Here is a 15,111-nt window from a genome sequence, read left to right on the forward strand (position 1 = left end):
GCGAAAAACAAAAATCTAAAAGGGCAGTAGTAAAATATAACTTTTAATAATAAATCTAAAAAGTCAAATGGCCCAAATTGTAACCATGAAGCCACACTGATTAGGCAATGGACATCACAAAAACCATGTCGGACATGTGTATATGGATAGGTATACTGTAATGAATACACTGCTTATCCAAATAAATGTGTAGGTAAAGGTGGGCAGAACCAGCATCCACACCAAATAAATCTTGTCCTCATACACAGATTAAGTCGGCTCCAGTCGTCTTCACTCCTCAAACGCGTCACCCCCTAGTCATTTGCTTTGATGTTGTGTGGTGTATCAGAGGACAGCGAAGAGATAGACCCCTATCACCATTCAGGGCAGCCGTTAAACCTCTTACTCACGTCTATATGGCATAGTCCAATCCTAAAATAGTCGTCCTGAGGGGGTGTAAGGTCGCACCTCCAGTGATGTTCACCCATAAAAGATGTGGGTGTTATAACATAGGGTAAGAAGCCACTGTAGATGTGTGGCGTCCCCTATCCGATGTGGCGTCATAGCAGTCAGGCGCCGTAGCGCGCCTTCTTTTCAATACACACTCCGCCCACCAGTCCTGACGTCATCCCACGTCCGCATGTCCCGTCATCGCGCACGTGGGGAACGTCACATGGGATTGCAACATGCGTCCAAGGGGGAGGGCGGGAACCTATTGGGTCAATTACATCTAGTCCCAGGTCCTGAAAGATCATTATGCCACCAAACGTCCGTCAGGTGCCGCCCCCTCCCAGGTCCTGGAAGGTCAACACCTCGCCTGTATACACAGGTCATGCCGGTACCAATAAGGGGCATACAAATAACTACCCATATAAGGGATTAGATACACAAAATACCTCAATAGATTAACGTCCCTCAAAGGGACAAACAATCAATAAATACAAGAAAAAATTGTAGATGGACATTTAAAGAGGACCTTTCACTTGTAAAAACAATGTGAACTAAGTATGCTGACATGGAGAGCGGCGCCCGGGGATCTCACTGCACTTACTATTATCCCCGGGCGCCGCTCCGTTCTCCCGCTATAGGCTCCGGTACCTTTGCTCTGTAAGTTATAGTAGGCGGTGTCTTCCCTTGTCCTGTGGGCATCTCCTTCTCCTAGGCTGTAGCGCTGGCCAATCGCAGCGCACAGCTCACAGCCTGGGAGAAAAAAACCTCCCAGGCTGTGAGCTGTGCGCTGCGATTGGCCAGCGCTGCAGCCTAGGAGAAGGAGACGCCCACAGGACAAGGGCAGACACCGCCTACTATAACTTACAGAGCAAAGGTACCGGAGGGCATAACGGGAGAACGGAGCGGCGCCCGGGGATAATAGTAAGTGCAGTGAGACCCCCGGGCGCCGCTCTATATGTCAGCATACTTAGTTCATATTGTTTTTACAAGTGAAAGGTCCTCTTTAAGGCTGGCTTTTTACCATGTCATATCAGGAAGCACATGACTAAGGAGATGTAATATTTTAAATGAAACAACTAAAATTCAGTTGTTCATTGAGGCCGTGGGGGTTAGACGTATCAAGCTCAAAGATCCAACGACATTTTCTCTGCAAGATACGTCTATCCCAGTCACCTCCTCGTTTGGGTTTTTGGACTCGTTCAATACCTGTAAATTTGGGCACCAACAATCGTCCACTATGAACCGTGTTTACATGTCTCGCTATCGGCGTGTCTCTTTTATTCCGGACATCGCCGACGGCGCAGTTCTCTACCCGTCTTACCCACATACTGAAATCCACAGATGCAGGTGACCAGGTATTCATTACAGTATACCTATCCATATACACATGTCCGACATGGTTTTTGTGATGTCCATTGCCTAATCAGTGTGGCTTCATGGTTACAATTTGGGCCATTTGACTATTTAGATTTATTATTAAAAGTTATATTTTACTACTGCCCTTTTAGATACTGCATCATATACCTTGCAGGACCTTCGGTGACATCATCGAAGGTCTATATATAGATAGTTAGATAGACGGATCAAATAGCTATTGCCAATATTTATAATAACTTAATAAGAGTTTAATACAAGCTTAATATCATTTTATTTTTAAAGGGCTTCTAACACCAGAAATACTGTTATGTAGCTGACTGATATAGCGATGCGCTAATGTCAGCACTACATAACAGTATGTTTCTAACATTTGTCCCTGCAGCCGTTTTTGTAAAAAAAGCACTTTTATTATATGCTAATGAGCCTCTAGATGCTATGTGGGCGTAAAATCAGCACCTAGAGGCTCCGTCCACTCACGCTTTATCCCGCCCAGGTCCAGTGTTCTGCCTGCCCAGCTCCTCTTGATTGATGCCACGGTCTACTGCATCGTTGACGAAATCCCGCGCCTGCGCCGTTCACTTCTGTCTTCGGCGCAGACGCAGTGAGTAAAGGCCGCTCTCCTGATGCCGGCTTCCTCACTGTGACGTAGTTGGCGCAGGCGCAGTGAGGAATCCGGCACCAGGAGTGCATCATTCACTCACTGCGCCTGCGCCAAATACAGAAGTGAACAGCCCAGGTGCGGGATTTCGTCTGCGATGCAGGGAACAGTGACATCAATCAAGAGGAGTGGGGCGGGCAGAACAGGGGACCTGGGCGGGATAAAGCGTGAGTGGGGAACTTATTGGGGAACTTTTTCATTTATTAAACTTATTAAACTTTATTGTACTTTATTGTACTTTATTGTACCCGCTTCAATGTAGCAATCATTAGATCACTTCTATATTGCTTTGAAATACAATTAAAATTCAAAGCATTATTGTCAGTGTTAGGGCTCATGCACACGACCGTAAATTTGGTCCGCATCCAATCCGCTTTTTTTGCTGATCAGATGCGGACCGATTCACTTCAATGGGGCCTCAAAAATTGCTACATTGAAGTGGGTACAATAAAGTACAATAAAGTACAATAAAGTACAATAAAGTTTAATAAGTTTAATAAATGAAAAAGTTCCCCAATAAGTTCCCCAATAAAATAAATCATTTTTGGAAATAGTTCCCCATAACAATACATACTTTGTACTGCTGTAATTGTGACAACTCACAGAAGAAAGTTAACTTGTCATTTCTACCACGTAGCAAACAGAAAAAAAAACTGCAAAATGAATGGTTTTCGTTGCATTCCCTCCCCACCAATTAAAAATATAGAAATTGAATGCATGTGTACTCCAAAATGGTACCTATCCTGCAAAAAACAAGCTCTCCTACGGCCACGTTTGTTGGATGTAAAAAGATTGTTGCCTTTTTCAATTCCATCCAACCCCCCCATATTGTGCCATTGGAAAATGCTAATTTTCCCACAAAATCAAGCCGCCGTACATTGAAGGAAATATAAAAACGTTATGGCTCGTGAAATCTGACAATAAAAAAACTGCTTGATCCACAATATACGTTTTTATCGTAAGGGGTTAAAGCTTTACATTTCTATCCATCTTTGTTGGAACACAGTAAGCAATAATTATGCTTTTTTGCTCTAACTCTGCGTTACCCAATTTACCTGCTGAGGATTCTGCCGGAGCTGCAGTTTTGTACTCATATAACCCCTGTTAATTAAATGCGAGCAGATGGAGGCACAGCACAAAGTGACTGCTGTTTATCCACCCAAGTGGTTTCTATAGGTGTATTTGTGCATTATGTATTGAAGATGTTTTGACTAGATTCTGATATGCTCAGTCTACTTCTGATCATCTCCGGCCACTCCACCATCAATGCACCGCATATCAATCAATAACCAACAAGGAGTTGAGCCTATGAGAGGCAATTATGTGACGGTGTTAAAAACACAAATATGTGGCTTTGCTCGCCCAACAGCTATCTCTCCTGAGCCCTCTAGGTTGGCTGAGCATGCATGTGTGCTGACCGGGGAGATAGCCATCACCAGACACCACTGATGGTCGCTTATCTCCCAAGAACAAAAGGGTCAGGCAGTTGAAGACCAATAATGCGATCCTTATCTCCCATGATGTCTACGGTCAGAGGAGAGTCGGGCCCCTCAATCAGCCAACATTTATCTAAAGTGTGTGTCCAGCTTAACAGTCCTTCCATATAGTCCAATAAAAAATGTAACAAGTTGAACGCCAGTCAGAACGAGGCATCTCACCTGAAGGCAGCATGTTATAGAGCAGGAGGAGCTGAGCAAATTGATCGTTTTATGGGAAAAGATTCTGTATAACTTGCAATTTACTCATTTACATCCATTAGTGGCATCCGTGTGTGAACAGGGGTCGGCAATGACAAATTTCACAGGATTCAGAAGTTTAAAATGTCCAACACTGTTTATTTTTGTCCCACACAAGATAATGGCATCCAAGTTATACATTTCCTTGTATGACTCCACAGAAAAATAAACCATAAACAGCAACATAAAGTTCTTGCCCATCTGGGCACTAACTAAACAGAACTGTCACCTCACCTAGGTACTTGGTGAACACACGATCAGGCTCTCCTCAGCCAGCGGGTCATGCAGCTTCCAGGCACTGACACTAAGGCCTCATGCACATGACCGTTGTTCTGGCCTGCATCCGAGACCGCAGTTTTTGCAGCTTGGGTGCGGAACTATTCACTTTAATGGGGCAGTAAAAGATGCGGACAGCACTCCGTGTGCTGTCCGCATCTGTTGCTCCGGTATGTAGCCCCGCAAAAAAAATAGAACATGTCCTATTCTTGTCCGTTTTGCGGACAAGAATAGGCATTTCTACAATGGGCCACCTGTTCCGTTCTGCAAATTGTGTTGCAGATCCGCAATTTGTGGACCGCAAAAAAACGGAACGGTGGTGTGCATGAGGCCTAACAGAGCATTTCAGCCCTGTATTTATCCCCACAGTAATGATCCTATGAACTACACCTATCTTTTCCTCAGCTTAAAGTGGTGTACCAGAGCGGGGAAGGGAATAGCAGGCCCCTCTACCAACCATTCCATAAGAAAACAGGCCCCTAAAACAGTAAAAGTGCCTCAGTAAACTAGACTTTGGTAAAACCACCCAGCTTTGCTAGATTCTTTTACCTCATCCATCTCAGGATTCTGGGTGAGATATACGCCCCCTCTAGTACTTTACCAGCCACCGTGTTACTTCTGGGGTCAAGGAGGTGGTCCTATTGGTGATTGATAGCCTTCCCTCTAGGACTATGTATACAGAGATATTTGTCAATCACTGACAGGACCACCTCCTTAACTTGAAAGCCCAGAATGAGCAAGAATATACAGAGTGAGTCAAAAGTCGCAGGACACCCTTTTATTTCAGAAACAAAAGTGAAAATGAAATATCTGAATACCCCAGCAAGTAATGGGTGAGGGGACCTATCTATTAGGTTATGTCCGGAACATGGTCGCCATCTTGAAAGCCGCCATATTGGATCAAGGGCAAATTTTTCCAGTGGGAAGGGGGTCATGTAGCATATCAAAAATAAAAAAAAAGAACAGAATTTTCTCAGAAATCAATTGCCCCAATCAGATTTTCAGCATCTATTGTGGTTCAAAAGTTGTCAACACAAAAAAGTTGCAATAACAACCAGAAACGTTGATGCACAGCTATTTGATGTGTTCAATGTGTTGTCCCTGGTGCTGAATACAGAATTTTGAACTTTGAATTTTTTAACTTTCTGTGTTGATAACTTTTGAACCACAAGATATATTGTATATCTGATTGAGGCAATTGATTTCTGAGAAAATTCTGGGCTTCACTGATATGCTACATGACCCCGTTCCCATTGGGAAAATTTCCCCTTGATCCAATATGGCGGCATTCAAGATGGCGACCATGTTACGGACATAATCTAAAAAATAGGCCTCCTCACCTATTATTTGCTGAGATATTCAGGTATTTCATTTTACCTTTCGTTTCTGAAATAAAAAGGTGTCCTGAGACGTTTAATTCACCCTAAAAATAAATAAACTACATGTTTTACTGAATATTTTCCCATAATACGATTTATCAATCTCCCCAGCTCCTGCAGATTGTACAGCATTTTCATAGTGACAGTTTCCCTTTAAAGGGCCAATGGAAACTGTAGGGAGGATGAAAAAAACTTTTGCATAATCGCTTGGTCCTGATACAGTTTCCATATGATTGATAGTACTTGCCCTATTTATATAGGAAGATGTGCTGCTGACAACAATCATCTTTAAAGGGTTTATCCAACCCCAAAAATGCCCCCCCACACAGGGCCCTCACACAGATTGTGCTTACTTCGCTCCCCAGCACCCGTGTCGCTTCTGATGCTGGCACGGCCGCCACTGCATCAGAAGCATCAAAACATCCTGCAACGGTGGGGGCAGCTTTTGGCAGCCAATAGCAGGCCACAATGGGAACAAGCCTCCCTAGCATCAACCGCGATGCTAGGGAAGCTCGTTCCTGTCCCAGCCTGCTATTGGCTGATCTCCCCCCGCACGCTGGATTTTTTGATCCACGTGACGGGGAGATGCAGTGGCGGCCGAGCAAGGTAAGCACAATCTGTGTGAGGGCCCGGCATTTGGGGAGGCATTTTGGGGGTTGGATAACCCCTTTAAGCCTGTATAAAAGATGCAATCAGCTGGCCAACAAGCATTTATTTGTTTGTTATCTGCTGCCAATGATGGGGGACAAGCATTCTTCTGAACACTCTTACAACTGTCCATAAAGCCTATTAGAGACACCAGGATAGGAAACAACTATAAGATTATTACTTCAGGCCTACCATGACTTTGTCTTAGAAAATGCTGGTTGCAAATTCCAGAAGTGGGAACCCAATTAACTGCTGATTTCTGGGCCCGCTGATACATGTATCTATAAAGGGTGCTGACTTCATGAGACAAGCCTCGAGAGAATCTGTCACGAATCAGTATCAAACCAGGCTCAATGCTTGGTGGGCCTGCCCCAGTAAGGTTAATGCATACCTTTCTCCCCCAGATCCATTGTCCCATTCCATAGAAAAATGACTTTTTAAATATGCTAATGAGGTCTAAAGTGCACCGAGGGAGGGGCCGAACCACTGGATGCACCCTAGCTCCTCTGCTCTCTATTGCTAGCCACTCCATCTTCAGCTTTATGAACAGGACCAGGGGCATAAGGGAAAGACAACATTGATATTCACTGGGTGAAAAAAAAAACCTGGATTTTCCTTGTGCTGCATCTTCAGTGTGGACATATACACAGAAGGCTACTTTCACACTTGCGGTAGAGGATTCCGGCAGGCAGTTCCGTCGCCCGAACTGCCTGCCAGATCCGGCAATCCGGACGCAAACAGATGCATTTGTGAGACGGATCCGTCTCACAAATGTATTGCAATACCGGATCCGTCTTTCCGGTTGTCATCTGGAAAAACGGATCCGGTATTTATTTTTTTTCTCAATTTTAAAGGTCTGCACATGCCGGATCTGGCACTAATACATTTCAATGGAAATTAATGCCGGATCCGGCATTCCAGCAAGTGTTCAGATTGCTGAAATTATGATTGGCTAATATAAGGTAATTAAAGGGGTTTTCCAGGATGATGAAAAATCTCAGACAAGTCCTTTCATGTCTTAAAAAAAAAAAAAACATGGTATACTCATCTGTTTCGGTACTCCTGCTGCTGTTCGCTTACAAACAGCAGCAGTGACATACCTGGATACGGCATGTGACTGCTGGTGCCAATCACTGTCCAAGCTGAGGACAGTGATTTGCTGCAGAGGTGATGTGCCCAATCCAAGCGTTTCACTGTGCATGTCACAGGGTTCAGGAGTACTGGACCAGCTCCGAAAAGAAAGGCATTGGAGAAAGGGGTGAGTACGTAATTAAAAAAAAAATGTTAAGACATTGTAGGGGTTGTCCAATATTTTTAATGATCTCGGACCTTTATTTATTTAGCAGGTAGCGTTTTTCTTAACAACAGACTTAGCAGAATGCAGACTGTCCTAAACAGCAGCCAGTGTTCTGCTGATGGCCTCCAGGAGCAACTCTGGGGACCTTTGCCGCAATAATAGGAATGTGCAGTTAATAACAGTATATACCGTGACTGGAATTGCTATACAGACCAATCAACAAACACAGGCGGCCTTTAGGGCTCTTTCACACGAGCAGATCCCGTGCGTGGAATCCGCTGCATGAAAGACAGCCAAGCCCCGTTCCGGACAGCAGAGACACGGAGCATTAACATAATCGATAATGCTCTTTGCCTCTCTGTGACCTTTTTACTACAAAATCACAGTGATAACTTTATCTCACTGTGATTTTGTAATAAAAAGGTCACAGAGAGACAAAGAGCATTATAAATCATGTTAATGCTCCGTGTCTCTGCTGTCAAGAGCGGAGCTTGGCACTCATCAGATTACCCGCACGGCATCCACTCGTGTGAAAGAGCCCTTATTCGTCTAAGAAACTGGAAAGCCATTTCTAGGAATCTGATTATCATGCCATTGCCTGATCAGTCCCAATCCTAAAGGAAGAAATGCACATGAGGACCCTTCTACAGATGTTGGCTACCACCTACTAAACTGAGCTGAACATTTAAAGACTAGAAAACTATAAGACAGCCTGGTCATTAAAGGGAGTCTGTCACCAGCATTTCACTTTTTTAACCCTTCCCACAGCTCACAGTTAATAAAAACGTTACCTCTGGCATCAATCCTGGACTTATAGAACCCTCAAAAACGATCTTTTTTTAAGATATGCAAATGAGGGCTCGCAAGTGCCCAGGGGCAGCGTTACTCTCTTAGGTGCCCTGCTTGCTCAGCCTTCTCATTGCGTCCCCCCGCCCCTTCCTACCCTCTGCCCGCCCATCCTTTCCCTCTGACCGCCATCGTACTAACTTGTTATGCTGCCGATTTTCGCGTCGTTAGCCGGCGCATGCGCAATAGTTACTGTGATGCCGTACAAGGAATGGGCATCGCAGTGCGCATGCGCCGGCCAAAAGAATGAGTGCGCAGGCCCGGGATATCGGCAGAATAACAAGTTAGTACAAAGGCGGTCAGAGGGAAAAGATGGGCGGGCAGAGGGTAGGAAGGGGCAGGGGGACGCAATGAGAAGGCTGAGCAAGCAGGGCACCTAAGAGAGTAACGCCGCCCCTGGGCACTTGCGAGCCCTCATTTGCATATCTTATAAAGATCGTTTTTGAGGGTTTTATAAGTCCAGGATTGATGCCAGAGGTAACGTTTTTATTAACTGTAAGCATGCTAGGGAGCTGTGGGAAGGGTTAAAAAAGTGAAATGCTGGTGACAGACTCCCTTTAAAGAAGTCCAATCAGTGATTCTTACTTCTCCATAAGTCCTATGTACTGCAGGTGATAAAACAAATGCTTTCTGGTCGCACTATGAATCCCTTCATACCAGTTACAATTACTGGTATTACTGAATTTGAGCACAGTCTCAAATTCAATTTTCCAGCACAGCCACATTTCATGGTTGGCCGGTAAAAGAGATGGAATAATGATAATGTCTCCTTTTTCTGACTAACCGATATCCAGACTTGGTGTGAACGCTCAGATTAGAAAAATGAAAAGTGGGAAAAAAACTTATCAAATCTCACAATTTATAGACGATGCAGAGATATGTTTAATAGTAAGAACCGCTCTTGGCAGACCCTTATAGGCAGCAGCTTGATATTGGGTATTTTAACATGGGGTGTAGATGAAGCATGGGATGGCCGAGTTACGCCTTACAAACCAATATTATATTTTTCCTCTGCAATACACATCATTCCTCAATCACAAAGAAAACCAGGCAGCTAATGAGGCCCCCCTATCCTTGCTGGCCGTTGGGGATCCTAGGGAGTTGAATAAATCATCAGACCATCAACTACTACCTATTTTATCCTAGATCACAAGTGGATAATATTATCTTCTAGACCAAAGTTCCTCAACTCCATCCTCAGGGCCCACCGGCTACCCATGATTTGAGAATATCTCACAGAATGAATACCTGTGGTAAGTCCTGATGCACTGACACTAATTATATCACCTGCACAATACTAAGGAAATTCTGAAAACATGACCGGTAAGTGGGCCCTGAGGACTGGAACACTGCTGTAGACTACCAGGTACTAACCCCTATTCTACCAGAGAACACCAGGGAATAAAATATTAACCTCTCTTCTATGCTATGCCATCAGGTATGAATAGTCTCTTCTACCTCAGACCACCAGGGAATAAAATATCAACCGCTATTCTACCCTAGATCACCGAGGAATTATTTTAACTTCTCCACTACCCTAGACCACCAAGGAAGTCTTAAAAGCGGTTGTCTGGTCATCTAAAATATTTTAAAATTGCCTATAATGCAAAAAAAAAAAAAAAAAAAGTAGTAATCCCTTATCTGTTCTGACACTTTCCAGGTCCCCCTGCCGGTCTCTTTAACTTCCTGGTCCCTACCAACATGGACATGTGGCTATCAGCCAACCACTGGCTGCAGAAGTGACCCACTACAGGCAGTGAATACCTGAGCAGGGTGAGACCGGGAAGTACAGAGGCATGTGGGTGACCCAGGAAGCGTCAGATTGGGAGTAGTAGTGGATCAGTAAAGTTAATATTAGGCTAGTGTCACATATAGATTTTTATGGTGTTTATGGTGTGTTTCTTAGGCAAAAATCACCAGCTCTAGATGTTGCATAGATGGCCAATATTAAATGCAGGACAAACAGGCAATTTTTGTAGTGCTGTTTCTTCACATTGATGTATGCTTTTGTGTAAAAAAAAAACTAAACACATTGTGCTCTGGCTCTATTTTTTTTTCTCTCACTGTTTGGCAGGTTTTTTTTTTTTGGCCCTGCTTAAAAACCAAGTGATTGATTTTTTAAACGGCGTTTCAGCATGGCAGCTTTTTGTACCAATGTTTTTTTAACATACTGTCCTACAGAGGAAGCGACATTACAGGGGGTTAAATATACAAAAAAATTAAGGAATACGAAAAATGCCATAAAAAAAAAATCTAAAATGTCTTTTAAAAGGCTACAAAAAAGATGAGCAAGTCAGGCAATTTTGAGGCCAAAATTGTAGGTGGAAACAGGTACTTATTTTAAAGCTTTCTGAGCTTTTTTTTATGTAAGAAGCCGGACAACTTGTTTTAATAATATTTTTTTCCATAATTTCTGCTGTCTAAACTTCAGTGCTACCTATTGTATATGTCTAGTCCAAAAATACATTGGGGGAGATTTATCAAAACTGGTGTAAAGTAGAACTGGCTTAGTTGCCCCTAGCAACCAATCAGAGTCTGCCTTACAATTTCCAAAGGAATATGGAAAGGTGGAATCTGACTGGTTGCTATGGGCAACTAAGACAGTTTTTCTTTACAATGGTTTTGATAAATCTCCCCCTATATCTTGTCCATCTTATCTAGGTCACCTTTTTTCAGAATTCTGGCTGAATCTCAGGGAACCTGAGACATGTATGACCAGCTGTATTTTCAGCAGAAGCTGTAGATAGGGGTCCAGTGATTACATGGAAAGATATGGGCAGCCCCCTGACACATATATACGGCTGTCCCATTAAGACAATAATATACCAGAAATCCATAATCTATAGTATTCCCAATTCATCAACTACCTGTATTCCAATGACTAATTAACCAAGGAGAATACTGGTTCTCTTAGATCTCATCCTGCAGAAGAACTTCCCTAGCAAGAAATAACCCAAAATATCAGGATCATTACCGTAGTGATACAGTTACTTGCTATTGTTTAAAATTCTACAAGAGAACGGACTACCTACTGTGCCCATTCCAAAAAACTAGGTCACACAGAGGAGGGCTAAGTGGCACTAGAACAACCTGTAACATTGAAAAGTTGCCAGTATGGGGCATTTCAGCAGTGCCTTCATCAGTATGGAAACTCTTGGGTATAATGTAACCTACAGTCGTGGCCAAAAGTTTTGAGAATTACATAAATATTGAAAATTGGAAAAGTTGCTGCGTAAGTTTTTATAATAGCAATTTGCATATACTCCAGAATGTTATGAAGAGTGATCAGATGAATTGCATAGTCCTTCTTTGCCATGAAAATTAACTTAATCCCAAAAAAAACTTTCCACTGCATTTCATTGCTGTCATTAAAGGACCTGCTGAGATCATTTCAGTAATCGTCTTGCTAACTCAGGTGAGAATGTTGACGAGCACAAGGCTGGAGATCATTATGTCAGGCTGATTGGGTTAAAATGGCAGACTTGACATGTTAAAAGGAGGGTGATGCTTGAAATTATTGTTCTTGCATTGTTAACCATGGTGACCTGCAAAGAAACGCGTGCAGCCATCATTGCGTTGCATAAAAATGGCTTCACAGGCAAGGATATTGTGGCTACTAAGATTGCACCTCAATCAACAATTTATAGGATCATCAAGAACTTCAAGGAAAGAGGTTTAATTCTAGTTAAGAAGGCTTCAGGGCGTCCAAGAAAGTCCAGCAAGCGCCAGGATCGTCTCCTAAAGAGGATTCAGCTGCGGGATCAGAGTGCCACCAGTCCAGAGCTTGCTCAGGAATGGCAGCAGGTAGGTGTGAGCGCATCTGCACGCACAGTGAGGCGAAGACTTTTGGAAGATGGGCTGGTGTCAAGAAGGGCAGCAAAGAAGCCACTTCTCTCCAAAAAAAACATCAGGGACAGATTGATCTTCTGCAGAAAGTATGGTGAATGGACTGCTGAGGACTGGGGCAAAGTCATATTCTCTGATGAAGCCTCTTTCCGATTGTTTGGGGCATCTGGAAAAAGACTTGTCCGGAGAAGAAAAGGTGAGCGCTACCATCAGTCCTGTGTCATGCCAACAGTAAAGCATCCTGAGACCATTCATGTGTGGGGTTGCTTCTCATCCAAGGGAGTGGGCTCACTCACAATTTTGCCCAAAAACACAGCCATGAATAAAGAATGGTACCAAAACAGCCTCCAACAGCAACTTCTTCCAACAATCCAACAACAGTTTGGTGAAGAACAATGCATTTTCCAGCACGATGGAGCACCGTGCCATAAGGCAAAAGTGATAACTAAGTGGCTCGGGGACCAAAACGTTGACATTATGGGTCCATGGCCTGGAAACTCCCCAGATCTTAATCCCATTGAGAACTTGTGGTCAATCCTCAAGAGGCGGGTGGACAAACAAAAACCCACTAATTCTGACAAACTCCAAGAAGTGATTATGAAAGAATGGGTTGCTATCAGTCAGGAATTGGCCCAGAAGTTGATTCCTGAAAAAGAAGGGCCAACACTGCAAATACTGACTCTTTGCATAAATGTCATGTAATTGTCGATAAAAGCCTTTGAAACGTATGAAGTGCGTGTAATTATATTTCACTACATCACAGAAACAACTGAAACAAAGATCTAAAAGCAGTTTAGCAGCAAACTTTGTGAAAACTAATATTTGTGTCATTCTCAAAACTTTTGGCCACGACTGTACTCAAGAGCATAAAAAGGTCATACTGTATATAACTAAAGAGCTTTTCTACCTGCTCCTCTTTTTTTGTCATGTAAGGATCCTCAAACATCTAAGAGAAGAGTCAGTCGACCATCTTATATGTATAGGGGACTCCCAATTATTCCCTGATAGATGATGTCAGGAAGAAAGGGGTAGGATCGGCCATGTTGAATTTTAACACCCAAAGAGGAAAAGCTGCCTCTAGAGGCATTCAGCTGTGTCTTAGCTAAGGCTGTCTCATCACCTGTTTGTCCTATTAGAGCATCTAGATATCAAACAGAGGGCTCCTCCAAGTAATGTCTCCTCTCTAGTATATGCTGCAACTGGAGGACCTGGCCCATCCATGATTGGTCATTCATGATTGGATATTCATTTCAATGGCATGTATTTCAAGGCCTATATACAGTATACACGGGCCGACTAATTGTCAGGATATGCTGCCCAGAAACAGTGGTTTCAGTAGAAACAGTGATTTCAGTGGCCGCATCCACAATGCTTTTACCTGATGAACAACTGATCGGTGACACTTTTTCATGGGCCGATTATAAAGGGACCTTAAAGGGGCTATCCAACTCTTTACAAGTGATGGCCTAAAGCTGGGCCATCACTATTTGACTGGTGGGGATCCGACACCCCGCCGATCAGCTGTTCTGCAGTAGTCGACAGGGGAAAGCCAAAGTCAGCGCTGGAACTACACAGCTCTGTCTTCTGTGTAGTGGTCAGAGCTAGTTACTGCAGCGCTGCTGCCACTGAAGCGGATGGGAGCAGCGTTGCAGACACCAGCGCTGTCCATTGCACAACGTACAGAACAGTTGCCGATTTCCGATGTCGAAGCTACTGAAGAACAGCTGGTCGGTGGGATGCAGGGTGCTGGACCCCTGCTGATGGACTAACACCTTTAATACCACATGTCACTGGCTGGTACAGGAGAAATGTATGGCTGCAGCAGCTTCCCGTGGAATTAACAGCTGATCATGAGTGGTGTCTGAAGCACAACCTGTGGTAATCAACTTCATGAGATAAACCTTTGGGATGTTAGGAATATTAAAAATGTTCTTGTTCAGTTGTGCACTGGGTAATTAAGGTGGCTTTATGAGACCTACTAGATACCAGAAAAGCCCTTTAAAAGATGAATACAAGGGAGTCTCTTACCACTCTGGTTTAGTCAATGCAAATCAGATTGCAGCTTACAGGGTCCACCACTACCATTAAGTTAACAGTTCCACTACCATTAGCGTAACGACCTGGACCTGGACGAGCAAGTCGAGAAGGATCCAATTAAAATATCAGTCTTTATTATCTAAAGTTATTACTATGCAGAGTCAGAGTGTAGTCTCCGTCAGTGTAGCTTACACGTTTTGGATTAAAAAAAATCCTTCATCATAGTTTAGTTAAAAAATTTAATAAAAGAGCTTTAAAATACATTCATGTAGGTTTCCTGATCAGTGGGGATTAAGCTTTAATTAAAGGGGTTGTGTCACTTCAGTAAGTGGCATTTATCATAAAGAGAAAGTTAATACAAGGCACTTACTAATGTATTGTTATTATCCATTTTGCTTCCTTTGCTGGCTGGATTTATTTTTCCATCCCGTTATACACAGCTTGTTTCCATGGTTACAGACCACCCTACAATCCATCAGTGGTGGTCTTGCTTGCACAATATAGGAGAAAGCTTCAGCCTCTCTGGTGGCTGGGACCATGGGATCACACAGAGGCTAGTGCCTTTTGCTATAGTGTGCAAGC

At 43.4% G+C, this 15,111-nt stretch overlaps 1 protein-coding gene across 1 annotated transcript in view; it reads right to left on the reverse strand.

The window, feature by feature from the left end:
• Nucleotides 1-15,111, reverse strand: part of DUSP3 (dual specificity phosphatase 3) — a 134,504-nt gene that overhangs the window by 32,951 nt on the left and 86,442 nt on the right. The window lies entirely within an intron of this gene.

The sequence above is a fragment of the Bufo bufo genome, chromosome 6, assembly GCF_905171765.1.
Source record: "Bufo bufo chromosome 6, aBufBuf1.1, whole genome shotgun sequence".
NCBI lineage: Eukaryota > Metazoa > Chordata > Amphibia > Anura > Bufonidae > Bufo > Bufo bufo.